The following is a 15566-nucleotide window of genomic DNA, read 5'->3' as shown; positions in this document are numbered from 1 at the left end:
TATCAGAAATATGAAAATAAGACCTGATTATGCACTAAACCTGCTCCTCCTTTGTTCCTGGTTCAGAGCAGGGCACGGCCCAGCCAGAAACCCAGAGTCACCCACACCGCCTGCACCTGCACTGCCACAGTCCATCACTCCACAGCACCCTGCTGCAGCCCAAACCCTTTGCATCCCTAATGCTACTCTCTTGTTTCAGCCACTGTGTTTCCTGCCTTCATCAAGCAGCTGCCTCCTAACGAAGTTTCTCTGCTCCACTCTTGCTTTTCCACCCAAATTCATGCCTTCTGAGCTACAGCCATGCTGAACTTTCTAATACTTTAGTTTATCCTGCCATTCCTGTTTCCAGGCCTACAGTGGTTTCCCATCACTCCCAGGGACAAGAACAAGATGGTTCACCATCTGGCTCAGGCCAACCACTATCATCACCATGCTCCCACCCTATCCAGCTATACAGAATTTCACTGTTGGTATTACCCAGGCTCCCTCTGGGCCTTTGCATGAGTTATTTCTTCGCCTGAGGAAAATGATCCTTTCTTCGCCCTACTTCTTTGCCTGGCCAACATCTTCTCACCTCTCAGCTATTAAAGTGGATGTCCCTTCCTTCACGAAGGCTTCCCTGATGCTACCCTGAACTACGTTCCATCCCTTTCTCAATTCCCACAGGCTTTTGTTCTTATTACTGTAATATCTGCATTGTATTCTTATTTTACTCACCATCTTCCCCATGTGCCTTTTAAGTCCTCCAGCTCTGGAACTGTGACTTGCTCTCCGTTGCACTTCAGGCATCTCACACTTGTAGGGCTTCCATGGCTGTTGATGAGTTAATGGATGAGTAACAAATAAATCAAGGACTCTAGTAAGAATTGATTAATATTTCCAACATGCATAGAAGTAGACATTCAGAAAAAGATGTCCTAAAAGGATCCAGAAATTCTCCAAAGGTGATTAAATTGTCTTAGGATCTAAGAAATAATGTGGATTTGATAGGCCAGAATTTGAGGATGAATTTGTAGTTAGGAACAGTGGGAGGGGGGCAGCGGGAGGGGTCCACACCATCTGGGGAAAGTATTTTATTATTGACATTGTTTAGAATTGCTTTGATGTTGATGAGAAGAAGCAGGATGACTTCTAATCAGCTTTACTGTTTTTAAATTCTCTGCTGCTGATACACCTCACTGCTTCTCCCCAGGGAGTACTGCATCCACCTCATGCCCATCTAGTACACCACGGGTAAAAAATTAATTACTGGGTGACTCGTCTATTTTCCTCCCTTTAGCACAGAGCTGGGAGTGATTTCAGAGGTGTCCAACCTCTCAAAACTCTGTTGGGCAAAGTTTTCCTGTATCAGAGTTGGGACCCTTCTGTGACTCCTCTGGCACCCAGCTTCCTCAGGCAAATCCTCTGAGTCTGCAGCAAGGAGGAGGGGATGAGAGACTCTGCATAAGCTCCAGCCCCAGATCGAGTCCTGTCCCTGCCATGAACACCCCTGAGGCCTTGGGCTGGCTCTCAGGCCCCACACTCTCAAATCCTTCTTGGGGCTTCACTTGGCCCAGTCATAAGACTGGGGTATTTTGTGACCTGGGCCCTGAGGTACTTCATGGAACTTCCCATGCTTATGAAGGGATGTCAGCCAAGAGCATGATGGGAAGTTGCTCCCTCAGGCTCCCTCTTTCTGTTCCTCACTCTGACCTGAGTGAGACATTCTACCACAGGGGACTCGCTGGTTTGGGTGTGTCAGCCAGCAGGACGGCAGGCGAGTCTGGACAGGTGGGCAGTAGAGCCTGGGCTCCAGGATGGGGTGTGTGTATGTGTTGTGGAGAGACGGTAGATGGGGTGTATCCCAAGCAAAGGTCAAGGATGGGAGAGGTGGCTCCAGCAGGCTGGCTGCCCTTGCTTGGTGTCAGCTTTCAGGAACTGCAGAGAAACTGGGTTGGGCTAGGTCCTGGCTCTACCATGAGGCTGGGGGTGGAGAACAGCCCTTTGGTGAGGTCACTTCTAGGGTGGGAGCCAAGGGACTTTTCTGGGAAAGAAAGGTGATGTCATGAAAGCAGAAGAGATTTAGGTTAGACTGTAGGAGGGGCAGGTGATGGTGGATCAGGAAGCATGAGGTGCATCTTTATTTGAGCTGCTTCCCAGAAGGGAGGAGAACAGCTGTATTATCTAGCCCCTCCATGGGAGAGAGGGCTGTCTTGTTAGTAGGCAGGGGAGGTGGACAGGATGAGCTGGGGAACAAGGTAGCTTATGGCCCTTAGCCAGGGTTTGGGAATTCATAGCTGAAGAGGAAGTGCTGGGACATTTAGGGCTTAGGTCAGACACGTGTCAGCCCTGGATCTCAAGTTGTTCCTCAGTGAAACGGGGAGAATCTTTTTGGTTGGTCCTTGCCTACTGAAGACAAAGTGTCCCCTAACTTGGTCACTGAAGACCACAGTCTCTCTTAAGATACTTCTAAAGTCCTGGGAGCTAAGAGAAAACTCAGCAGAAATTTGGGCTGAGTGGGGTGGAGATGAGGGAGCCTGGACCTTCTGGGAGCAGAGTGGGGCTTTAGCATGTAACTAGCTAAATGATTAGACATCCTCACCTGAAAGATCCCACAACAACTAGGAACATTTTCACCCAGCCTTCCCAGACATTCTGAGCCCCTGGATTAAGCCCCTCTCATCAGACCTCCACTCCTTGATCCCACCTCCTTCCCCCCAGGGTCCCTCTGCAAGGCTCCTCAACCCTTCTCTGTTTCATTCCATGAATATTTACTGAGTGCTTTCTATCTGCCAGGCATTTTCTAAACCCTAGGGATTCATGGGCAGCCTGGTGGCTCAGCGGTTTAGCACGGCCTTCAGCCCAGGGCCCGATCCTGGGGACCCGGGATTGAGTCCTGCATCGGACTCCCTGCTTAGAGCCTGCTTCTCCCTCTACCTATGTCTCTGCCTCTCTCTCTGTCCCATGAATAAATAAATAAAATCATTAAAAAAATAATAAATAAACCCTAGGGATTCAGAGGTGAACAAGATTGTTGGTCCTTGTGCTCATTCCCACTCTCTTCCACCCAGAGGGCAAACAAGCAAGAAAGTGAGTGAGGTAGCTTAGCCTTCACTGGGTATGAAAGAGACAAGTGCAGGTGGCCCTTGGGAAACCAGAGGAGGCCCCACATTCAGCCTAGGAAAGGTCAGGGCAGAGGTAACGGACCAAGTCTAGAAGGACCAGTTGGCATTTGCCAGGGAGGTTGTGGGAAACAGTAGAGGCAGAAGCTCTGGAGCCACCCCAATAGGCTCACAAGAGCCCATTGTTACTTTTTCAGGAATTTTACAAACTGCTTACTAAACACAGGCATTATTCAATGTTAAATTAGGTGTTTATTTTTAAGATTTTATTATTTTTTTAAAATTTATTTGAAAGAGAGAGCATGTATAAGTGTGAGCGGAGGGAGGGGCAGAGGAAGAGAGAGAGAGAGAGAGAGAGAGGATCTCTAGCAGACTCTCCACTGAACACGGGAGTCCAATATAGGGATGGGGTGTGTGCTTAATACCAGGACCCTGAGATCATGACCTGGGCTGAAATCAGGAGTCAGACCTTTAATGGACTGAGCCATTCAGGTACCTTTTAAGATTTTATTTTCATGTAATCTCTAACCCAATGTGGGGTTATACCGAGATCAAGAATTGCATGTTCTGGGATCCCTGGGTGGCTCAGTGGTTTAACACCTGCCTTCAGCCCAGGTGTGATCCTGGAGACCTGGGACTGAATCCCACATCAGGCTCCCTGCATGGAGCCTGCTTCTCCCTCTGCCTGTGTCTCTGCTTCTCTCTCTCTCTCTGTGTCTCTCATGAATAAATAAATAAAATCTTAAAAAAAAAAAAAAGAGTTGTATGTTCTTCTGACTGAGCCAGCCAGGAGGCCCTAATTATAGAAGTTATTTAAAACAAAGGTAATAAACTCATCACTTTCTAATTGTTAATGCATTTTACTATTGTGTATGCTCTTGAAGTAACTATTTACATCAATTGTACTTTTTAAAACTTTACTTATTTATTTAAAATATTTTATGTATTTATTTGAGAGAGAGACAGAGAGAGCAGGAGCAAGGTGAGGGGCAGAGAGAGAGGGATAAGCAGACCCCATGCTGAGTGCACATCCCTTCCCCGGGACTCTATCTCAGGACCCTGAGGTCATGACCTGACCCGAACTCAGATAGGTTAACCCACTGAGTCGCCCAGGCGCTCCTTTACATATTTATTTTTAAGTCATCTCTACACCAAACTTGGGGCTCAAATTCACGACTCCGAGATCAAGAATCCCATGTTCCACCAACTGAGCCAGTTAGGCAGCCCTATTTACATCACTTGTATCTTTAAGGTGGAGAAGCTATATAATGGTGTGGTACCATGCCTTCCCAACTCCTTGTTCAGTGACATCATGTAGGTAGATGAAGTAGCTGAGACAGAGAGATTAAATAACCAGGAAGCTGCAGAGCTGGGATTGGAACCCAGGAGTCTGGCTTCAGAGGCTATACCTCCACCACTATAGGTCACATTTTCAGACTAACAAGATGGTGAGACCTAGAGTGATGTTTTTTTTTTATCTTAAGGCATGCCAAAGTAGCCTGGAATATAGTATGAGCTTGAGGACAGTCTTCAGACCCAGTAGGACCTGAGTTGGTGATAATGGATTATAAGAAGAGAGGGTAGGTGGGATTTACCAGCTCCCTCTATTTGTTGGGTGATGTACTCACTTGGGCTGCTCTAGCTTCCTGGCTCCCTGTGGACTGCCCTTCCATCCTCAGGGAACCTGAATTCCCAGGGCCAGACAGACTCCTGAGCAGGAGTGTACAGGTGGGAGAGGGCAATGAGACTGCCCAGGCCCAGAGTGGGGCTCTTGGCTCAAGTGTATCCAAGCTAAGAGGAGCAAGAAGTGTGAATTATCACTGACAGGGTTTCCATGGAAGGGGCATAGATAGAAGGCTTGGATTCAGACAGGGGAAAGGAGAGAGGGTAGGTTCTGCTACTATCCTGGTTTTTCCCATAGGGCATCTGTATGGCAGAGGTTCGATGGTAGCCCTAGAGGCACAGTGACAGACAGCTCAGCTGCAGATACCTATATAAAAAATTATTTATGTGTATATATAATTGAAATTTGAAAGGAATAGAGGTGCCTTTCCGTGGAAGGAAGATTGGGGGTTGCTGGAGGCTGGTGGCAGGGCGGGCCCCACGCGGGGTGTTGGTCCCCTGAGGCCACAACTGTCAGCGTGGGGCTTCCCATCTTGCTGGCTCAGCAGGTCCCACAGGTTGGCAGGTGACTCACCCCTCACCCTCATACAACCTTGGTCGAGGAGGGGGTAGGGGGTGTATAGAATGGAGCACCTGTGTGTTCCGTGTAGGGTCTATGCTGTGTTTCATGCTTGAGTCTGAGATGGGTACTCATGTCTGACTAGTATGCAGCCTGATAAGTCCCTGGGCACACAGCCATGTGAGCTGTGCAAAGTTGTGGGCCATAGGTGTGGAGGGTGGGTGCAGTAGGAGACAGGGATGATGTGGGTAAGCACACAGCTTTCCTGAGAACACATGTGCATGGGTGCAGGTGTCTCCTTGAAAGAGAAATGCAGCCTCAGAGCCTGGTGAGCCATCAGAGGAGGCCTGGGTGGGTGGCAGGTGAGCAGGCTTCTCTGATGACAGCTCATCCTCGCCAAGGAGGGCTTGGCTGGACCAGCTGGCAGGGCCAGGCATTCTAAGCCCATGGTGACAGCAGTGGTTTTCCTTAAGCTTATCCTTTAAGCCCCTGGCTGCAGGCCAGGGTGGCTCCTTGATCCTAACCCCGAGAGGTCATGCACACCCCACATGCCACACAGGTAGGTTAGGAGCGGTGAGTGTGATGGGTGGGCATCAAGCCAGAACTTTCTCTTGTCTTCTCTGTAGGCAGGAAGGACGTAAGGGTCCGAGTCGTGTGTGGTCTGTTGGGATATGAAAAAGCATGTCAGCCCTGGGTTGCCCATGCCCCTGGTTTGAATGGCATGGAGTGTGCGTGTGGATCCACGTCTGGTTGTGCTAGCCCCTGCACCAGTGCCCGGGGCCTGGTGTTGCCTTCCCATCATGCTCCATGATCTGAGAGATGCTTGAAGTGGGACAAAGGGCCTGCGCTAGCAACCAGAAAGCCTGGGTTTGACTCCAAGCTTTCTCATCGTGACTTTGGAGAGGCCCCTTTGCCCTCTCTGGAGCTCAGCTTTCTCCTTGTGAAGTGCAGAGGGGCAACAATCCTGCAGGGCCACCTCTCAAGGCTATTGGGTGATAGATAGAGGTGTTTGAAAAGTTTGAAAGGCTTGGTCCTTGGGCCTCCCAAGCCAAATGGTAGCATTCCCTGTGTTGTTCAGCTAAGGGACTAGGTGTTGAAAGCAGGTAACAACCTCTGGGGGGCTTGCGCTCTGCCCTACATGGGGTGTTCAAACCTCCTGGGGCAGTGAGGTGTTTGGAGTTCTGGGGCTGAGCTTCCAAACCAATTAATGCTACAGGCTAAGACCTGCCCTTGGTGAGGCTGGGAAAGTCTGTCTACCCATTCCTGCACCTCCTAACTCTGCTTGCCTGCTAGGGGTGAACAGCAGTACCCCCAGACGGAGGTTGGGAACCAGCTCACAGCTGCCCTTTCCCATATTCCACTCCCTACCCCCACCCCTATCCCCACCTCAGCTCACTGTCTTTCAGGTTCACACTTCCTGAGTTCGGAGTTTTCATCCTAGGGCTGTAGGCTTAGCCAGAGCAAACAGACAGCACAAAAGTCAACAAAACAAGAAAGGAAGCTGCACAGGTGATGTGGAAAAGAAAACTTGGAAGCCACAGCAAAGGTGTGCAGGCTGGGTGGGATGGAGCAGTGGGTCTCCCCTCAGGGCAGCAGCCCTGGGCTGAGGCTGGGCTTGCCAATCTCTTGTGGGGTATCCGAGGAGGGGGCTCATGTGGTGCCAGGATTAGATCATCAGCAGGGGGTGCTATGACCAGACTAATGAATACTGTAAAAAGGAGTGGTGGCTAGGGAGACAGGGTTCTTCTCCCCCCCCCCCCCCCCCCCAGTTGCTGCTGCTGATTCGCAAAGCAAGTGAGAGGCTACCTGGAGGCCAGGGTCCTGGGTGAAAGCGGGCAGGGAGACAGTAAATCTTCTGGAACAGGAGGAGAACTGAAGAGTTCATGGCTCTGTGCCCTGCCCCAGCTGCTCATGATCTTGGAGACATCAATTCCTGGGATTCCCAAAACATGCCCCCTTGCCGCACCCACAGGCATAGTTGCCGTCCCGACAACCTATTTCTTTCCCAGTCAGGGCAGGTGGAGCTCAATTGTCTTAATATATATTTGTTATGCACCTACTATGTACAATATGCTATCCAGGCTGGGCATCCCCAGCAGGCTGCCTGCCCCAGGCCCTGTCACGTCTGGATCCCCCAGATGCTTGCTGAGCTGACTGCTTATTGAAGGAGCTGGTGATTGCCGGGTGCCTGGGGCAGCCCCTCCCCCAGACCCCCTCTCCCAGCAACCAGGAGTCAGGTCCAGATTGCTGAGCAGCCAGGCTGCAATGGAAGGGCCAGACTGCACCTGGCTGGAACAGCCTGAAATCTGGGTGGAAGTCCGTGGGCTTTGGTCTTGCTGTCCGTGGAATGAGCATAGTATACTCTGCCCTCAGCCCTTTTAGCTTGGCCCTGGCATCAGGCAAGAGTTGGTCAGGGCAGAAGGGATGGGATGCAGGGTCTCTTTCTTCAAACAGGCATCCTCTGCACCTCTCCATAGTGTGTTTATTCTCTACCAGGCGCTTGCCATGCTACTTATCAACTCAATCTATTCTCCCAGCAACCCTGTGGGGGTGAGGATTAGTATATCTCCATCATACAGATGAAGATACCCAATTAAATATCTTGCTCAAAGTTACCCAGCGCCAATTAAAAAAGCTGAACTGGATTCAAAGCTCAGGTCTGCCTAGATATAAAGCCTGAGCTATGAACCATAGCTTACCACCTGGATGGGGAGCGCCCCCTGCGATAGCCAAATCCCAAACCAGCCCCAGTCTCAGGCTCTTCCTTTCTGCCACCACTTCAATCTTTCACTCTTCTCAGAAAGTCCCCCAATCCTGACTCCCCTCTTTGCTCTAATTAAGCTGGTACCTGACACCCCACCATTATCAGACCCGTTCTTTCCTTTTCTTTTCTTTTCTTTTTTAAAGATTTATTTATTTATCCATGACAGACATGAGAGAGAGAGAGAGAGGCAGAGATACAGGCAGAGGGAGAGGCAGGCTCCGTTGCACGGAGCCTGACGCGGACCCGATCCCGGATCGCGCCCTGGGATCGTGCCCTGGGCCAAAGGCAGGCGCTAAACCGCTGAGCAACCCAGGGATCCCCGACCCGTTCTTTTCTAATGTGGAAGGATTTTGAAACTGATTTAGGCAGAAACTAAAGGATGAAACCAGAAGGTGAATGGCTGATGGGAACTTGACAAGGGAGGGATCAGGCCTCCACCCTCTGGACCCACTGATTGGTCAGCATCACTAAGCAACAGGACATTATCTCTGGATAGGACACAAAAAGGAAGCACAAAGCACTGTCTACAAAGGATTCTCTGCACTCCCCACCCCCCATTGAACCTAAATAAAATCACACCATTAGTGCTAACTTCCTGTATATTCTAAGAAATATAGGGGATGGAGGAAAAGTTAAATAGCGCCACAAAGAATCAAACAGACAAAACCAGGACTTCCCACAGAACCACATTTACTCAACAATTCAGTGAGATGAACAAATTAGAGGGAGACAGGGGAGCAAGCAGCTCATGCTTAAGAGAGCCCTTCAAAAAAAAAAAAAAAAAGAGCCCTTCACTCAATGTACTGTGTGAACTTGTTTGGATCCTGACTCAAACCAACCAACAGATTGATGCAAAGAGAGGTTTTGAAATAATTGTGGGTACTCAGTAATTCCATGGAATCATTCATTTTGTTAGGTATGGCATCGTGATTATTTAAGAAAATGTTCATATATTTTAGAGATAAATATTGATGAATGTAGGAGTGAAATGACATCATGGCTGGAATTTGTTTTAAAATACTTCATAGGGATCCCTGGGTGGCGCAGCGGTTTGGCGCCTGCCTTTGGCCCAGGGCGGGATCCTGGAGACCCGGGATCGAATCCCACGTCGGGCTCCCGGTGCATGGAGCCTACTTCTCCCTCTGCCTGTGTCTCTGCCTCTCTCTCTCTCTCTGTGACTATCATAAATAAATAAAAATTAAAAAAAATAAAATAAAATACTTCATAAAGAAAAGACTGATGAAACCAGAGTGGACAGATTTGGGAGGAATTTCAATGGGGTTGGATTGAAGCAGGTGAAGATAGACATGTTCATCTGATGAACATCAGAGAGAGCAAGAGAAGGATATTGGTTCATTTGCTCCAGAGCAGTGGGGTGACATGTGGGCAGACGACAGGCATGAGGAGATGGCACATTTGTGTGGTGGGAGAGGACACTGGGGACGTGCAGGGCTGACTTCTTCATTGGACACAGAAGGTGCTGCGCCTGCCAAGATGTTCCACTTAAGGGCCCACAGAAAGATGTTTCGTTTTAAAATTTAAAAAAATGAATTCAGTTGAAGATAATGTTTTAATACACAATGATATATATTTGTCTTTAGACCAACGTGGTTGTAAAATATAATTTTTATTTAATTTTTTTTTTATGGAGGAAGGGGCCCAAAAAGGCAAAAGTAGCAAGGGGCATGAATGTGGCCACAGGGTAGGAAAGAGGCTCCCCAGAGATGGAGCCTGAGGGAGGCGAGAAGCCTCTAAGTCTGTGCTGTGGGGAACAGTCACCATCCTGGAGATCTTCCTCCTTCTGGGGTGCTCCTTCTCCCTCTGTGCTCCATCCTTGCATCTCTCAGAGATGCATTAGGACATCCTCAAGCTGGGCTAGGGGCCAGGACACATGGTTTGAATTATTCTGGATGCTGGGCTGTACCCAGAGCAGAAGACACTATCTCTGCCTGTCTAGCCCAATCTGGCCCAGCCTGCACCCCAGGGACAAGTGTAAGCATGGGAAGACCCTCCATTGACACTGGGAGACACCTGGGAACTGGGAAGGCCCCACCCTGCCTGGGGTCTCTGTGTTCCACTGAGCCTTCCTGGTCGAGGCTCAGTGCCTATGGGTATCTGTGCCCCCATCCCTGCCCACACAGACCCATGTACAGGCTCTTTGTGCAATCACTGTGGTCCTGGAAAGCTATAAATTAAATCTCACCTTCCCACAGGCTAGCATAGTCATTTCCAAAGCTATTTTCCTGCTGAAGGGGTCACGCTGTGAGCATGACCTTAGGGTCTCTAAGTTTGTCCTCAGTGGGGCATCTGTGTGTGGAGAGGCCTCAGGATTTGGGCAAAGATGAGGGAGGCGGGAGGTATCTCAGGGAGCAGCTGGCTTTACCCTTCTGGAGGCAGGCAGGGAGGCTGCCTCACTTGGGAGCCCTTAGGGTGAGTCGGGAGACAGAGAAGTCCTCTGACACTGGAGCTGCCTGGCTTCTGGGCCTGCCTCCTTTCTCAGGTGGAGCAGGAGAGTGAAGGGAGTAGATTTCTCTAGGGGAGCTGTGATGGGCTCCCTGCCCACCCCAAGCCCCCTGTTCCAGGCCCACAGCCCCTGACCAGATCAGATAGGGCACGTTCCTGCAGTGAGCTGCTCGCTGACTGGTACTGGGCTGACGCAGGCAGGAAAATATTAACCCAGTGGAATGGGCACATGTAAATATGTGCATGACCGTGTGTGTGTGTGTGTGTGTGTGTGTGTGTGCATGCGTGTGTATGCATGCACCCACAGAGGGGTTTTCACATGCAAGACTAGACACAGATACGTAAGAGCACACGCACACCTGCCCATTCGCACATATATATGCTCACATACAGACATACACAAAAACACAAATGCTTCTCACACATGCAAATTCCTCAGTATCATCTTCCAAACTCTGTCAGAGATTGCCTCCTCTAAGAAGCCTTTTCTGATAGCTCTAACTCATACTGGAAGTGGCAGGCCTAAATTCTATTCCTAGTTTCTTTTTTTTTTTTTTAAGATTTTTATTTATTCATGAGAGACACAGAGAGAGGCAGAGACACAGAGGGAGAGGCAGGCTCCATGCAGGGAGCCTGATGTGGGACTCGATCCCGGGACCCCAGTATCACGCCCTGAGCCGAAGGCAGATGCTCAACCACTGAGCCACCCAGGCGTCCCTATTCCTGGTTTCTAGTGCCAAATTTGGCAACATGATATAGATTATAGAGTGGAACATGCTTGTTTTCTAATTCTGGTTCCTCGAATCAAAGGATGTTTGTCCTTGGGCAAGTGGTGGTGTTTCCCGATCCTGTGTTCCCCAGCCTCTGTCCACTCTGTCCTAAAAGCCCACGTATGACTCTCAGAAGGATGAAAGGCTGCGCTGTGGGAAAGGGAGTCTGGTCATTGAAGAGGGTCAAGGTTATATACCATACTGGGTCTTACCTGTGCCCCTGCCCCACCCCAACCAAGCCCCCACTTTTCCTAGGTGGGGGGGTCACTGGCCAAGTTGTTACCTTGCTCTGAATCTCAGTTTCCTTATCTAAAGAATTTGAAAGATGGGCAGCCCGGGTAGCTCAGCGGTTTAGTGCCACCTTCAGCCCAGGGTTTGATCCTGGAGACTCGGGATGGAGTCCTGCGTCAGGCTCCCTGCATGGAGCCTGCTTCTCCCTCCACTTGTGTCTCTGCTTTTCTCTCTCTCTCTCTCTCTCTGTCTCTCATGAATAAATAAATAAAATCTTAAAAAAAAAAAAGAATTTGAGGGATCCCTGGGTGGCGCAGAGGTTTGGCGCCTGCCTTTGGCCCAGGGCGCGATCCTGGAGACCCGGGATCGAATCCCATGTCGGGCTCCCGGTGCATGGAGCCTGCTTCTCCCTCTGCTTATGTCTCTGCCTCTCTCTCTCTCTGTGTGACTCATAAATAAATAAAAATTTTAAAAAATTAAAAAAAAAAAAAGAATTTGAAAGGTGATACTTACCTGGAAGAGGCTTAAGAGTCCTTTCATTTTTGAGCAGGAGAGTCTTTATGGCTGCAGGTGATTTCAGAGAGACCAAGGTCCTTGAAGAACCCGTGCTGTGTTCCATGCCTATTCCTGCTCCTTCAGCCAAGGCAGTTCCTTTCTTACTGATTGACATATGGACTCCTGAGTTACATATAGGATTTGGTGGCTCAAAAGAGTCTGAAAAACCCCAAGGATAAGACAATTTGATTGAAAGTAGTTTACGTGATAAGTTAATCAAATGGAATGTTGGTTCAAACAAATAATTAGCTGAAATGATTAGTTTTTACACATCAACACTTTGGAGGATATTAAGGGGATAAGTTCAGAGAAGTTTTAGCATCTTTTGGCAGTTTCCTTTCTTTATTCTGATTTTTAAAAATTTCTATTTGCATTTTAATTCCTAATTGGATTTCAGCCTCTTGTGTCTGCCCCATGCTGTTCCTAATAGAGAGAATTGGAAACCTAAAATGGGAGGCGGTTGTGTGCTGTATAGTCACATTCAAGATGTGGATGTGAGCCTACTGGCATGGAAGTCTCAATAATGTTTGAGTGAATAAAGTATTTTTACAAAATAAGTTTCATTCTACTTATTATTGACAGAGTAGGCAGAGGATGTGGTATGTGCATACATTAAAAAAGGATTAGGAGGAAATCTACCAAAATGTTATAATAGTTGTCACAGAGGGGAAATTAGTCTTTTAAGGTTCCTTTGGTTTGTTGGTATTTTAGGTTAAAACAGAATAAAAGAAAAAGATCTGAGATTCCTTCTATTTGTTTTCTATTAAAAAAAATTTCCACTCCATTGGTAGACAATTATATCTGCTCCACTTACTTGGCTATGTGTTCATAAATATTTAAATTTCCAGTTAGGTTGAACATTAATGTCCCCAATTACCAATTCACATTGTAAGATTTTTAGGGTAGTGAGGAAGAAATAGGAGGTTGAGGGGTGCCTGGTTGGCTCAGCCGGTAGAGAATGCAACTCTTGATCTTGGGGTTGTAAGTTCGAGCCCCATGTTAGGCTTAGAGCTTACTTAAAAAAAAAAGCTCAAGAAAAAAAAATGGAGGGCTGATGAGTACTGGGTTATTTCCAAATTTTCACTAGCAAAAATAATTTATTGCAGATACAATTAGAATAAGAAAACGAAATTTGTAAAAAAAAAAAAAAAAAAAAAAAAGAAACGAAATTTGTGACATCTGGGTGACTCAGCAGTTGAGCGTCTTGCCTTTGGCTCAGGTCGTGATCCCAGGGTCCTGGGATCGAGTCCTGCATTGGGCTTCCTGCGTGGAGTCTGCTTCTCCCTCTGCCTCTCTTTCTGTGTGTCTCTCATGAATAAATAAATAAAATCTTAAAAAAAAAAAGAAAAGAAAACAAAATTTCTGCAAGAGAGACTAAACGCTGAGAAATACCTCAAAGTTTGCAAGACTTGCCCTGAAGCACACTGATATTACCAATTCATTTTCTTTTTTTTTTTTAAGATTTTATTTATTTATTCATGAGACACACACACACACACACACACACACACACAGAGAGAGAGAGAGAGAGAGAAGAGAGAGAGAGAGAGAGAGAGGCAGACACACAGGCAGAGGGAGAAGCAGGCTCTATGCAGGGAGTCCAACGTGGGACTCGATCCCAGGTCTCCAGGATCACGCCCTGGGCTGAACGTGGAGCCAAACTGCTGAGCCACTGGTGCTGCCACCCCCCCTCCCTTTTTTGAGCCAATTCATTTTCAACTGATTTATCATTTCTACTAAATTAGTTTTTTACTTACTGGGCCACCATGCCTTCTTAAACCTTTTCCTGGGCCTTGTCTGGATGCCGAAATAGCTGGGTGGGATGATGGCATATTCTCCAATCCTATTTCACAGATGAGGAAACAATTCCAGGAACAGGACTGAAGCCACTCACAGACTTTGTTAGGTTTTTCTCACAAGTCCACTGGGCTCCAAATGGCTTCAAATCACCACCACCACCCAAACCTCCCTTGCTCACCTTGGAGGACTCAGCTTCCCTGTCAGTTCTTCCAGATGATTCTTGCCTCCCTCCAGGCTGGCTTAGCTGCTGCCTATATTCCATCCATCTTATCACAGTGTATCTTAAGTTACCTGCTGTTTATCCATCTCACCCAAGAGACAGACAGGACCATGTCTTCTCTACATCTGGATCTCTAGAACCTGGCCCAGTAAATGAGTCCAGGGCTCAATCCCTGACTCTAACCAAATGGACCCCAGGTCCCCTTCTCACCAACTTGATCCCAGCCTAGTCCAAGGCTGCCCAAGCTCTGACCTCAACCCAAGCTGCAGCTTCACTTTTGACCCTTCCCTGACCCTGACCTTAACCCTGACTGTACATGTCAGAAGGGAATGAAGGCAGGTGTCTCCTATGTCCAAGGGTACATCTCTCCCTGAAAGTACTCATTATCATGAGCCCACTTGAGTCTGCAGAGTGGTAAATAAATGAGGGACAGAACCTCAGCATTGGAGGACAGCAGCAAAAGGGTTTGCTTCTTAAGGACAGCTTCTGACCAGGAAGCCCTCAGATTGCAGCTTGCCCCTGCATCTCCCTGCAGAGTGACCTGCAGGGCAATTTGTGGTGGTAGGGACAAGGACAATGCACGTTCACACCTGGCTTGGTCTGTTGGCACCCTCTAGAGGACAGTTCTATTACCAGAGCTAGCTTTGGGCAACCAAATCCTATGTGGCCTCCCCACAACTGAGGGGCTGTGGGGCCTCAGATGTTTCTGGGACTTACTGCCCACCATCCGCCACTCCACCTGCAGTTCTCCTCAAAGTCTGCAGACAAGCAACCATTTGCCGAGTCTCGGCACTGGGTCATCTGCCCAAAAACCACATTGCCCCAGCAGTGTCCTGGCTCCAGAAGTCCTCTCAGATGACAGCTGATCCCCTAGTTCACTCCTGCCTGTACCTTAGTCACTAAGGCTCTGCAGCCCTGGGCGGATGCCCTCACACTCTGGTCCAGCTTTGGCTCCTTCCCAGAGGCTTTGCTTGCTGTTCCCAAGGGAGGCATTGTCCTGATGATCGGGCATAGGTTTCCCCTTCCCCTGCTCAGATGAGGGCTCCTAGGAGGAGGCCCAGGCTTCTCTCTGCTCTACAGACTAAGGACCCCAGAGGATCAGGCTTGCCTTTCTATATGGCCTCTTAGACCAATGTTTCTCTGCAAACATGGCTTAAGTGTCATTCCTTCCCCTGAGACTAGGAGGGACCTGAGTTTCACTTTCCTCCTTTAGAATGAGGATTTCCTGAGAACTCAAGCAGGGTCTCTTCTCCAACCCCTCCACGACAGGCTATTGATTTCCAGGTCTTTCTATTTCCAGTTCCCATTCTACATGTCTCTTCTCACAGCCAGGAGCTCTGGAGCCTCTGGAGCCTCCTCTAGGTCTGGGGTGCTGGGAGGGCTTCCTCTGGCTTTGGGCTGGACACCTGGCTTGGAGGGCAGGCCCTTCCTCTGGGACCCACCCTGAACTCCACCTCTGACCTCACAAGGGCTGCCTCAG

At 48.7% G+C, this 15566-nt stretch overlaps 1 long non-coding RNA gene across 5 annotated transcripts; it reads right to left on the bottom strand.

Moving 5' to 3' along the window:
• Nucleotides 1-676: 676 nt before the first annotated feature.
• LOC112650007 (uncharacterized) lies at nucleotides 677-15540 on the bottom strand. Of its 5 annotated transcripts, none has more exons than XR_003129867.3 (5): nucleotides 14804-15540; nucleotides 14045-14226; nucleotides 13824-13909; nucleotides 12025-12225; nucleotides 9654-9922 (listed from the first exon to the last, which is right to left on the bottom strand). It is a non-coding gene; the product is annotated as an uncharacterized LOC112650007 (long non-coding RNA). The 5 variants fall into 5 exon arrangements; XR_007400994.1 differs by having other exon boundaries at nucleotides 14826-15540; XR_004803859.2 differs by lacking the exon at nucleotides 9654-9922 and adding an exon at nucleotides 677-813 and having other exon boundaries at nucleotides 14045-15540.
• Nucleotides 15541-15566: the final 26 nt, after the last annotated feature.

Source organism: Canis lupus, chromosome 11 (assembly GCF_003254725.2).
Source record: "Canis lupus dingo isolate Sandy chromosome 11, ASM325472v2, whole genome shotgun sequence".
Taxonomy (NCBI): domain Eukaryota; kingdom Metazoa; phylum Chordata; class Mammalia; order Carnivora; family Canidae; genus Canis; species Canis lupus.
Note: the sequence above shows the minus strand (reverse complement) of the source record. Positions and strands in the feature narration are given on the sequence as shown.